This window comes from Etheostoma cragini, chromosome 17 (assembly GCF_013103735.1).
Source record: "Etheostoma cragini isolate CJK2018 chromosome 17, CSU_Ecrag_1.0, whole genome shotgun sequence".
Classification (NCBI taxonomy): Eukaryota; Metazoa; Chordata; class Actinopteri; order Perciformes; family Percidae; genus Etheostoma; species Etheostoma cragini.
Window position 1 is genome coordinate 2,624,453 of NC_048423.1, and position 11,245 is coordinate 2,635,697.

Sequence of the window (11,245 nt, forward strand, 5' to 3'; positions counted from 1 at the left end):
CAAGACCAAGGCCTCATTTTCTTTATAAAGACTTCATTTTGTTTCTCTGCTGGCGCCGATACAGACGCAGTGATACATTTGGGGAACTCATTGGCATGCACCAGGCGGGTGGAGCTGACGAGGTTTATTAAAGGGATCTGGAGCCTGATGCTGTCTCCCCTCATTAACCTCAATAGCACCTCAGACAGGTTATCAGGCACACATACAGACACACACTCTCACAAACGAGAGATGAATGAGGGATGTGAAAAGACGAGGTATGGATAGGGAGACTGAAAACAGAAGCTAACAAAAGCAAAAGGTAAATTTAAAGAAAGAAGGTAAATTGAAAGGGGAATGAAGGCATCATAGATTGAGATTGATTGATAGATTGAGAGAGATGGACAAAAACATTTATTTTGATTCACATAATTAAACTGTGCTTTTTCCTTATATTATTGTCCATTGTGACTATTGGTCAGGATAAAAAACGTTTTTGCTTCAGATTTGGGAAACACAGACTCCAGTAGGAATGTTTTCAGTCCAGGCAAAGCCTCCTAAAGCCTTCCAGGTTTAACAGAAATCCTCAATCACTGTGGAGCACTGCACAGCTGAGCTCCAGCTCCATTGAGATGCACATTCAGAATGAATGCAACTTGAAGTCATACCTTGAGTTACAGTGTTCTCGCAGCCATCTGTCAGTGCTCCAGATGATGAACTGGTTCGTTGGTCTCCTACAGAATTAGGCAGCTGGCAGCTGGTCCTGTTCCAGCCAGTTACATGACAGATTAGCAGTCTTTACAGTTACATTTAGATGAGAAAAGGTTACTGGGAGTTTGGCCTCATTTCAGAGGCCATTGCAGTTAAATTTAGCCGAAAAAAGATGATCGTCATGTTGCAACGACAGTTACGTTTAGGCACCAAAAGACTAGTTAAGATTAGAAATAAATGTTGTGGTTTGGATCAGCCTGTCCGGACTGGTACAGGTGTTAGCTTTTAGCTTTAGTCATTTTTGATGTTTGTCTTTTTTTTTGCAAGACCAAGGCCTCATTTTCTTTATAAAGACTTCATTTTGTTTCTCTGCTGGCGCCGATACAGACGCAGTGATACATACACAGCCTCACACTAATGAATAAGCAAACCAACACATGCACAACAAACACAACATGCAGCTCAGAAGGAAAGCTGACCTGGAAGTAGATCTGCTGTGACATGGGCGATTCTAGGATCAGTCCTTTGGGGGGGCTCAGCCCCTAAGGATCATAGCATTGGGTGCATAGCATTGGTGACAGCCCCACAGGATAAATAACCTGTTTCAAGGTATGAGCCCCCCCTAAAAAGGGGGGGGGGGGACTAAAAGTTGGTTGGACTAAAGGAATGAGTTTGAGATGATTTATGTTGGTTTTGGATTATCCCTTGGGCTCACACTCCTTCTTATAAATGACGTCAGTCATGCTGTAGTCCATGTTTCCAAAATCTTCAAAGACACTTATGTCTTTAGACTCACGTTGTCAAAAATAGGAGATTCCCTTGAAATGAGAGAAAAAGTAGAAGTAAGTACGAGCATAGGAAGACAATTGATAGAGCACATTGAGACATGAATAGAGGATAGATGGGTAAAAAATGGAAAAGGTGACACTGCTGATTAGAGGGTAGCCAGGTTAGCGCACACACGCACGCACACACACACACACATGCACGCACGCACACACACACACACACACACACACACACACACACACACACACACACACACACACACACAGAGAGGTTGTGTCTTGTTAGCTTCATTAGCCAGGTACACTCTGTCTCTTTTCTTTTTCTTTCTACTCATGCTTACCCCCCCCCCCACACACACACACACACACACACACACACACTATATGTCTCTACTGTTAAAGTTAACTGACACTTACTGTGTCTCTGCTTGTTAGCTTCCTAGCCCACTGACGCACACACGCACTCCTGTCCGTGCACGTTCAAAACACACATTGAAACACGCCTACACACAAAGACAAAACATCACACACACACACACATGCACACACACAGTCTGCTTCTCTACATCTCATCTTGTTAGCTTTGTTAGCTGGGCTAATTGACAGTTCATTGCTAGGTTGTTCTCTTCCAGCTGAGAGCCACTGACAACTTCAAGCCTTTTTATGGAGCTACACATTGAATTTTCAAAGAGTGTATTTTACTTCTAGTTGGCTTTTATTAAAAAAAAGCCACTGTGAACCAGACATTTTCTCTTCGGAAGGTTAATGGAAAACATGATAAATTTGAGTAATTTCATCATTATTTTACATGTTGACAGAAACTGAACAGGTACAAACATTGGTTTCTAGTGCTGGTCATGTGCACCTGGATAATAAGTAAGATGGTTTTGCAGATCCAAAAAGACAAGTCTAAACCCCCTCTACATACTATAATTGTAATTAAGACATCATCTGGTTAAAAACAAGTTTGTTTGTAAATGGTAAAACTAGTACCACTGTCTTGTTCACTCCAAATTCCTGGACCTTTGTGTTTGCACAATGATTCTTGCTGTCTGGAGTGTGATGAGAGTAACCTGGAAATCCAGAATTCTCACAAAAGCACAATTTGATTTGAATTTGAGTCTGAATTTCCAGGCCATGACAAGAGTAGAAAGTTTCAAGAACAGGAGGACAAAGTCCAACCATTGTAAAGTAATTAGACTTTAACACACCTGTGCACCTTTTAAAACAAAGAAACAAAGATTTACTGTACATCATGCACTACACTGCCTCTGTCCTGGTTAGTCTTCTCTGGCTAGTGAGCCCTCACATCCCTGAAACAGACATTCAGACATGAACGCAGATGGAGAAAGGCCTCCTGTATTGCCTGCACACCCTCTTATTCCCCGCCTCTTTAACAGCTGCCCTTAACAAGCGTTGCTTGTCAGTCATCTGACCCTGCTATTCTCTGCACATCTGTCCCTCATTCTCACATCAATCCAAACCTCTCCCCCAGTGTACATATACCACTCTGCCATTCCCAATTGGTAGTTGTCAATGTTGTTTTGCTACCATTGCATTGACGTCCATTCATGTCTGCCTGTGCCCTCTTCCTGTTAAGATGCCTGTGATCTGCCACCTGTGTTTAGACCTGCTGCCTGTCTCTGACCTACCCTCCTGCCGTGAACAGGTTTTATTCTTTGCTTTATGTTGCTGACTGTGAGCCTGTGTGACTGTGTTTCTTTTAAGTGTCTTGTAAAGTTGCTTTAATTAAACCCTGTAAACTATGACAATGGCTTACTAACAATCCAATGTATCATTTACACAAAGCTGGTCAGTTCTTAGATATACCACGTGTGACTAATTTGCTATGGGTTATTGGTTATTAGGGGTTAATTTAATTAATTAAACCACAGTTAATTCTGGATTTTTTTCAAACTACCAAAAAATACTGAGCACCATTCTATAACATCTATGGGGAACTAGCTCCTGTTCAGCACTCAGTCCTTTAAGAGATTCACTCACACTCAGGGGTTGTCTTTCAGTTATTCTGTCTAATTAAACTTCTGCCAGTTTGAACCTGGAGTGCACCAAACTTCATGAAGAACGTCAAATGTGTACATCTTTGCCCTAAATGTGTGTGCACGCCAACACAGTTCTGTGGAAATGAGAGAGGTAAAATGGGTTAACCATGGTTGTGGAAGGCAGTAACGTAACATAGTACAGAACGTATTCTGAACCTGTCTGTGTGATGACTTCACACTACAACGGTTTTCTTTTTGCTTACCACCAATCCCAACTCAGCCTCAAGCTGGGATCTGCCCTCTAAAAACTCCAAATGTAAAACAGGTTGCTGCTATGTTTGGAATTAAAGCCAGAGACCTCACAGTCTCACTCATAGCAAACATTTTTAAATGAATTATCAGCTCATTTTCCATCAGTAGCAGTGCATCCAAATCATATCCGAACTGCACAGATGTCAGATTGATTAATCCTTGTTAAGATCTTACTGGCAGCATGACACTGATGGGAAAACAGCTAATGTTTTTTCATGTCTTTATCATTCCAAATAGACAGGTTTTAAATGAATGCTGTGATTTCATATTGGCTATTGATTTTGTTTTGTCTCTTTTTTTAGTTGTTGTTTTGTAAGTACCATGTAAGCGGGGAGTTCGTCTTAAAAGTTGAAAGATAACATCAAACTCAATACTAATGTCTGGGAGCATAGCACTTTCAAATTATTTCTTTGTCTGGAACCATTGAAGTCCCAAAATGTCTGCAATGCAAACCAATGTAGGGATCTGTGGAGCATTTTATCAGGCACACTTCAGCGCACTTGGATCAATCACTAATGAATTTGTCTTACTATGAGGGCCTTCTGGGGAAAATTTGATGGTTCCCATTGTCTCTTAAAGTTTATTTCTTCCCTTGTCTCTTCATCTTGCTCATTCCAGCTCACTTTTTCTTCTTTTGTCTTTCTTGTTTCCCTGTTTATCCTTCCTGTTTCTCTTCTGCTCTGCCTCCCTTTCTTTCTCAGCATGTTCTTTCTCTGCAGACTACGTTCATGAAACCCATTCTATCACTAGTATGAGTCTGATTCATTCAGGCACCGGCACGGCACAGCTTCACTATCAACTAAGCTGTCAATCACAGAGCCATTAAGGTCTATTACGTACAACACCAGGCAACAGTTGATTGAATGAACTTTGAATCCTCACATTTCTATATCTTTTATAAGTTTTGAATCAAACATAGTGAGTGCAGAGAGGTAGCCACGACCCTCACTGAACCACCGACAAATTCACAATATAAATAAATAAAGGCTTGAACCTCACAATTTAATTTAGAGTATCCATCAATCACACATCCTTCATCTTTGCTCTTATCATTCTTAAATGTCCTACTGGAGATCTAAATACACTGTGAATGCTGGGGGAGTGGCCTTGACCAACTGCAACTTTGCTCGTGCAACTTTGCTCGAAAGCCATGACCTCTCTCTCTCATGGGTGGGCCAAATCATCTTGGCGTTCAAAGCAGAGAAAGGGGAGGTAACCTTTCCCTATATGACCTCATAAGGGGAAGATTCCAGATTGGCCCATCTGAGCTTTAATTTACTCAAAAGGCAGAGCAGGATACCCAGGGCTCGGTTTACACCTATCACCAGTTCTAGCCACTGGGGGGACCATAGGCAGGCTGGGGGAACTTATAATAATGTAAAAAAAAGTGAAAAGTGAAATTTTCATTACATGGGACCTTTAACCCACTGAACGTCTTGTTTTTCCAGGCACCAGCCATAAGTTTGACTTCTCACCTTGCTGCGGTGATGTTCAGGTGTACTGCAGGACACTGTGATGTCACTGTTGGGTTGCAGATGCAACAAAGAACAGTCCTTCTGGCCACACCCAAGAACAACTAGCAGTGACGCGGGGAATGGTCAGAGGTGAAACAGTCTTGACATTTTCAACCAGTGAGGGCAGCAAAACGTTGCCTTTGAGCTCAATGAAGCTCAACACAAATTCTTTCAGGTAGACTTCTGATAACTTCAATCACAACTCTCTCTTCCTAAAACTATTCAGCAGTTTAAAGCGCTTTTTTAAGTAAACCGTTTCTCTCTCTGCTGCTGCAAGCTGTCATTTCAGGCAAAGCATGCAACCCTCCTCTTCCCCTTCCACCTCCAGTCACCCTGGGTCTTCCTCCAGCAGAACCCTCCGTTGAATCCTTCGGTCTGGTCTTTGAGCTCCTTTTGCCGCCGCCGCCACCAGTGTCTAGACTCCATCGGGAGGATATGTCTTGGCTTCTCTACCCTTTAAAAGAAATATTCTAAAATAGTCTAATCTCCAAAGACTAATAATAAATAAATTGTTGCATATCTGCAACAAAGTCTCTCCTGATTGAAAAGTTAAATGAGTCTTTAAATAAAGCCATCGTCTTGCATTGATTGTCTGTTGCCACATTACGGACACCATTTTAATACTAATTTTAAATAAAACAAATAAAAGAGGATCACTTTTGTGTCACTGGAGTGTTGCTGGCTGCTACACCAAGATGCTAAATTACATCTTAAACTTTAGTTCTAAATTCAACATAATCAAGAAAGAAGGTGTCAATGACAAATGGAGACACCTCCATCAGATCAAATGGCTGATTAAGTCTCATCAAATTCAGTTTTGTATGTTGTATTTTTCATAATTTTACTTGTGCAATACATACATACAGCAACAACTGCTGACTTATTAATGCCTTGCATCTCCTGCCAGACTCCACTCTGTTTATGATTTAAACTGTCATATGTTAAAGTAGCTGTTTATATTTATACACCAATATTAAAACATGGGGACCTATAATAAATGTAAAAAGTGCCAACAGCAGATGGAATGATTGTATGTCAAAGACTATTATATTCTCTACAGGTACAAGTACTGACAGGCTTGGGTGTGGGAATGACTTTGAGTTTAAGACTCAAATAAATTAATGGTTGAATGTACTCCCACATAGAGGGAAAACACACCAAGAAGAGTGAAGATATTACACGTGTCTTGACACACACTGAAAGGCATTCCATGAGCACATACACACAAACCTTAATTGAATAAAGCCAGTACGTCTTTGTCAGCAAAGCAGTTTTGTTGTCAGACAATAGCTGAGCTGATGTTGTTGCTGTTGTAATTATGCTCGGGCTCACAGGGAGCCGCTGGTTAAGCTCTTACAAGCCGAGAGTGAAAGCTGAGGGAAAACAGACATCAGAAGAAGAATCTGTCCCACCGCAATGTTGTCACACAGAGAAGCAGAGAGACAGAGAGACAGAGAGAGTGTTGGGGGAAATCACAGTCATCACAATGCAAAAAAGTTATTAAGCCAAGCACAGTGAAAACTGCGAAAGAGGGAAAACAAAGCGGCACAGATTTATCAGTGGGATAACAGACAGCACTTGTTGCTTTAATGCAATGTCATAGCTATTTGGGACCATTCTGCCACAGCAATTTAGCATGGCAGATGTTCATCTTAGTGTTAATAGAATTTGAATTGAAATTAGAAAGACTCAAAATCTGCAGGATTCCACAGATGGTCTGCATGAAAACCCCATATATAGATTATTCATTACTCCTGTTTTTCATTTCCGCATGAGATGATTTTCCGGCAAAACATTGTTTTAATTCAATGTGCTCTTGTAATTTCCAAGGGGGCGAGCAGGCGGTGCGTGCCACTTTTTAATTGAAAAGCAGAAAAGGACCCATGAACAGCAGGGAAGGATTCAGTCCAAGACAGGTCTCTAATGTCTGATACACAGTCACAGTATTGAAAATACACACACATGCCAACACAAGATGGAGACATAAACAAGCACCCACACACACACACACCCACACGTTAACTGGCTTCCTTTGGGCCTGCCTGGGTTTACAAACTGATTGCGTCTGGCACGCACATGAGGATGTTTAAAATCATGAGTTAAAATGTGAGACTCAACTCATAACGACACAGAGGAAATGTTTGTCCCTCAGTATTTAGATCACACACACACAGAAACACAGACACACAGACACGCACTACAGATTCCAATCTATTTTCTATCTATGTTTTAGTAGTCAAATTGTGTTTGTGCTTAACTTTTTTTTTTTTTGCAGTGTTGGAGTGTCAAGGGTGAGTGAGACAGGAAATGAAGCCTTGTCCCATGGTGGATGCTAGATCGGATCTGCTAGACGTAGTGTTGACGTCAAAGGATGTACCTCGTGGCCCGCCTTTTTCTGGCTGTGTCGACCATTTTAGCAGCTCCAATATAGGATTTACCCTGTTCCATATCCTATTCAGAAGAATCCTAAGACTAGCCCTCCCAACTCATTATGAGCACTTCTTCTTATATGCTCAGAAGGCAGATGGTGCTGAGGGGGTTTCTATGTAAGGGAGTGGGATGGTTGGTGGGTTCAGGACTGTACATAAATGGGGGCAAGTCAACATAAGACAGGTCACACTTCTGGGCCTCCTACAACGCTCTCATTACGTCTTCAGTCTTATCTTGATCGTTTTTTAATCAACTACGATTCCACCATTACCTGTAGCCAAAAGTGCGATAACAAGATGTACCTGCCTGAACAGCAGCAGACATCTGCTGTGTTATATTACCTTCCACTTTAAGCAGCTAGACCTGGTCATGACTTTCTGACATGCAGGGTAGGGGGTTGTAATGCATCAACTGACAGTTTCATTTGTCATGTCATGTCTTTATTATTATTTTATATTCTGTGTTGTGTGACTAATGTACGTGTGCTGCTGTAACACCGTAATTTCCCATTTTTTGGGATCAATAAATATCTATCGATCTATTTAGGTGGCTGACTGTGTCCTGCATGTCCTTTGCTATACATACAGTATTTGCAATTGCTTGGTAAAGCCATTAAAAGCGTCAAGTATGGATGATGCTTCCATGTGTTAACTACACATCCTTTTCAACCCTATGTTAAACATTAAACACATACACACTATTCATGAAAGACAAACACACTGCCTCTGAAGCTCTCTATAGCGTTTGCTAACAGATTTTAGCTAACTGTTTTGGTTCCAGTCAGCACATGTTGTCATAAGGTTGTGGCTCACGGCTTTCAGCAACCATTTCGCGCAAACAAGTCCGTTCAAGATGAGTGTGTGCAAAAAAACACAATTGCTTAATCAAGAAAGACGGTTTAACATTATCCATAAGATCATTTTTCTCCTTTATTAAAAGATCAACCAAATAAACCCTTTCTGTAATTTTGGAAAGGAGGTAAGATTACCAGAAATACATTTTCATGCCTGTTATTACGTGCTAAAGACTCATCTGCTACATTCACACAAACAGTATAGTAATATGATACATATAGGGCTAAGTCGGGTTCAAACCAGTCAACCTTCCAGTCTATGAAGTGGATTTTTAACTGGTAATGATCTAGTTATTAATCTGAATAATTGTCTGCCTTGATCAGCCCTACCTGACAGTGCTATGGAAAACTGGCTCCTGTCAGTTGCACTGAACTTGACATTATACTATATTGACTGTGTCACTTGGGCAAGGCAACTACATTTTAGAGTGACTGCCATTGCAGTGACCTTGTCAGTTAGAGTAGAGGGTGTACAGATGCAGCTGCTACTGTCAGCTAATCTATAGGTGTAATTAAGGATCAGAGCTGATGATTACCTGTCTGTGATCAATAATACACCCAGTCATATCCTTTCTACCTCAGCCATTAGAAACGCACACATGCAGTCACACACAGTGCAGCAGTTTAGCTATGACTTGCTTTGTTATTGAAATCCAGAGTCTCAACTGTAGGTAGGTAGATTTGAAGGTACATTCCGAGTTTATACACAATGCATGATCAGATGTTAAAATTAAAAAAGGAACCTATTTCAAGTGTGTGATGGAGCATAATAACTCTTATCATGTTCCATTTTTATTATATTTTATAAATTATTATTATTTTCCCCCGCGGGCTGCTGGCTCAGACCAACACTCATTAGAGGCTCTTCAGGCAGGATGTCAATTATTAATTCTCTCATTTATGACCATCTATTAGAATGCATGGTTCATTGCACAGAACAAACAGTTTCCAAAAAGGGAACTTTTGCCCTTTAAATAAGCCATTCAAAACGGTGCCCCTTGTTGAAAAATAAGATGGGATGCAAGATGGCTCATTTTCTTATTTTTGGCAACCTATTGCAATGCAAAGGAGCATGGACACAGAGAGGAGTCTGACAATGAATGTTGCTCATTTTGTTGATTGGAAGCCAACAAAAGGAGACGGGTTGGACTGGGCAGCTCCCTGATGTGTATCAATATATTTGTTGGAGGTAAGTGTTGTGGAAATGTTGAGCATATACAGTATTAAGCTACCTGGGAAGGTACACATAGTATCGTTAGGACTACATGTTAGATTCTCTTGATAATTCAGCACACACACTGTTATTGGAGATGTTCTCTTGGATGGCTCTGTATAGGGGGATGACCCCAATACAGTTGTGCACCCCAGCCTCAATGGATGTTTTTGCCTTTTATCACAATACACCCTCACCCGAGGCTGGCCCACCGCAGGCTGATCAAACCTGGGTGTGTGTCGCACCGGAGGCTCCATGAGGTCACTTGGCAGCCCATACAGTCTCCTTCCGCTTTAGCCACAGCCAGTGACTGCTTCTTACGGCAGCAGTTGTAAAGTCTTTTATAATCATCTGTTGAGCCTGACCTCTGATTCCAACCTGCTTTAGGAGCCTTGTGGTGAAACTAGCTACAAAGCCCCTGCAGCCTACTTCCACTGGACGGACGTTTACCTTCTAGCCCTTGTCCTCTGCATCGACAGCCAAGTTTGCAACCTTTTTCTTTCAAATGACAAATCAATGGCTTCCTCCCACAGGACTGTTAGCTCCACTATAAAGACACGTTGACAGGACTTGGACCAAAGGACCAGGTCTGGGCGCAGGTTGGTTGCTGCAATTTCGGTTGGGAAGGTGAGCCTCTGACTTAAGTCTACCCACATTGACCAGTCCAGGGCTGCGTTCAGTGGGCATGAGTCCGTAGACGCTCGGGTGGTTGACTGTTTCTCCCCTTTCTGGACAAAGGATGTTGGTTGCCGAAAGGTAGTCTGGGCTTCTAGGGGCATGGCATTAACGGTTACCCTTTTACTCTCCAGCGTATCAGCCAGACACTTCAGCACTTGATTGTGGCGCCAGGTGTATCTGCCCTGAGTAAGGCTGGTCTTGAAACCCCCCACTGAAACTTGTGTTTCAGGGTTGCTGGGGCAAGACACTGGAGACAGGCCGGATCCTCTCAGGAACCAGGAGTGTAGGTTGGTTGTAGAGGGCAGGACATCATATGTGGCTCTGATGGTGAAGCTCTGCAAATTGGACTCCATGTTCCAAAGTTAGCTTCAAGTGATTTTTCCTCCTCTCAAGACCATCCCACCTCATCCCGCTTTGCTTGGGGAAACACCCTGGCAAACCTGTCCGCTTCCTCCTGGTGGTGCACCTCAACCACCAGGCATCAGCAATCAGCTGGAGTAGCCTTCTGCCATGTGGGTTTTGTTGCTCCCAGCCCTCACTGCCATGATGGACTTGGCCCACACTGTCCCAGTGTCTCAGAGTGGACTTTGCCTGTCAAAATCGTCATTTTACTGTTAACAAGCAATTAAATTATCATTAGTACTTTGTTAGTCGTGCTGTTAATGAACAGTTTATTGTTAATTTCCCTCATATACTGGATTAGGTGTCGAGTAATGATTAAAAAATGTTTGTAAGCCTCTAAGAATCCATTTTTAAAACATCTT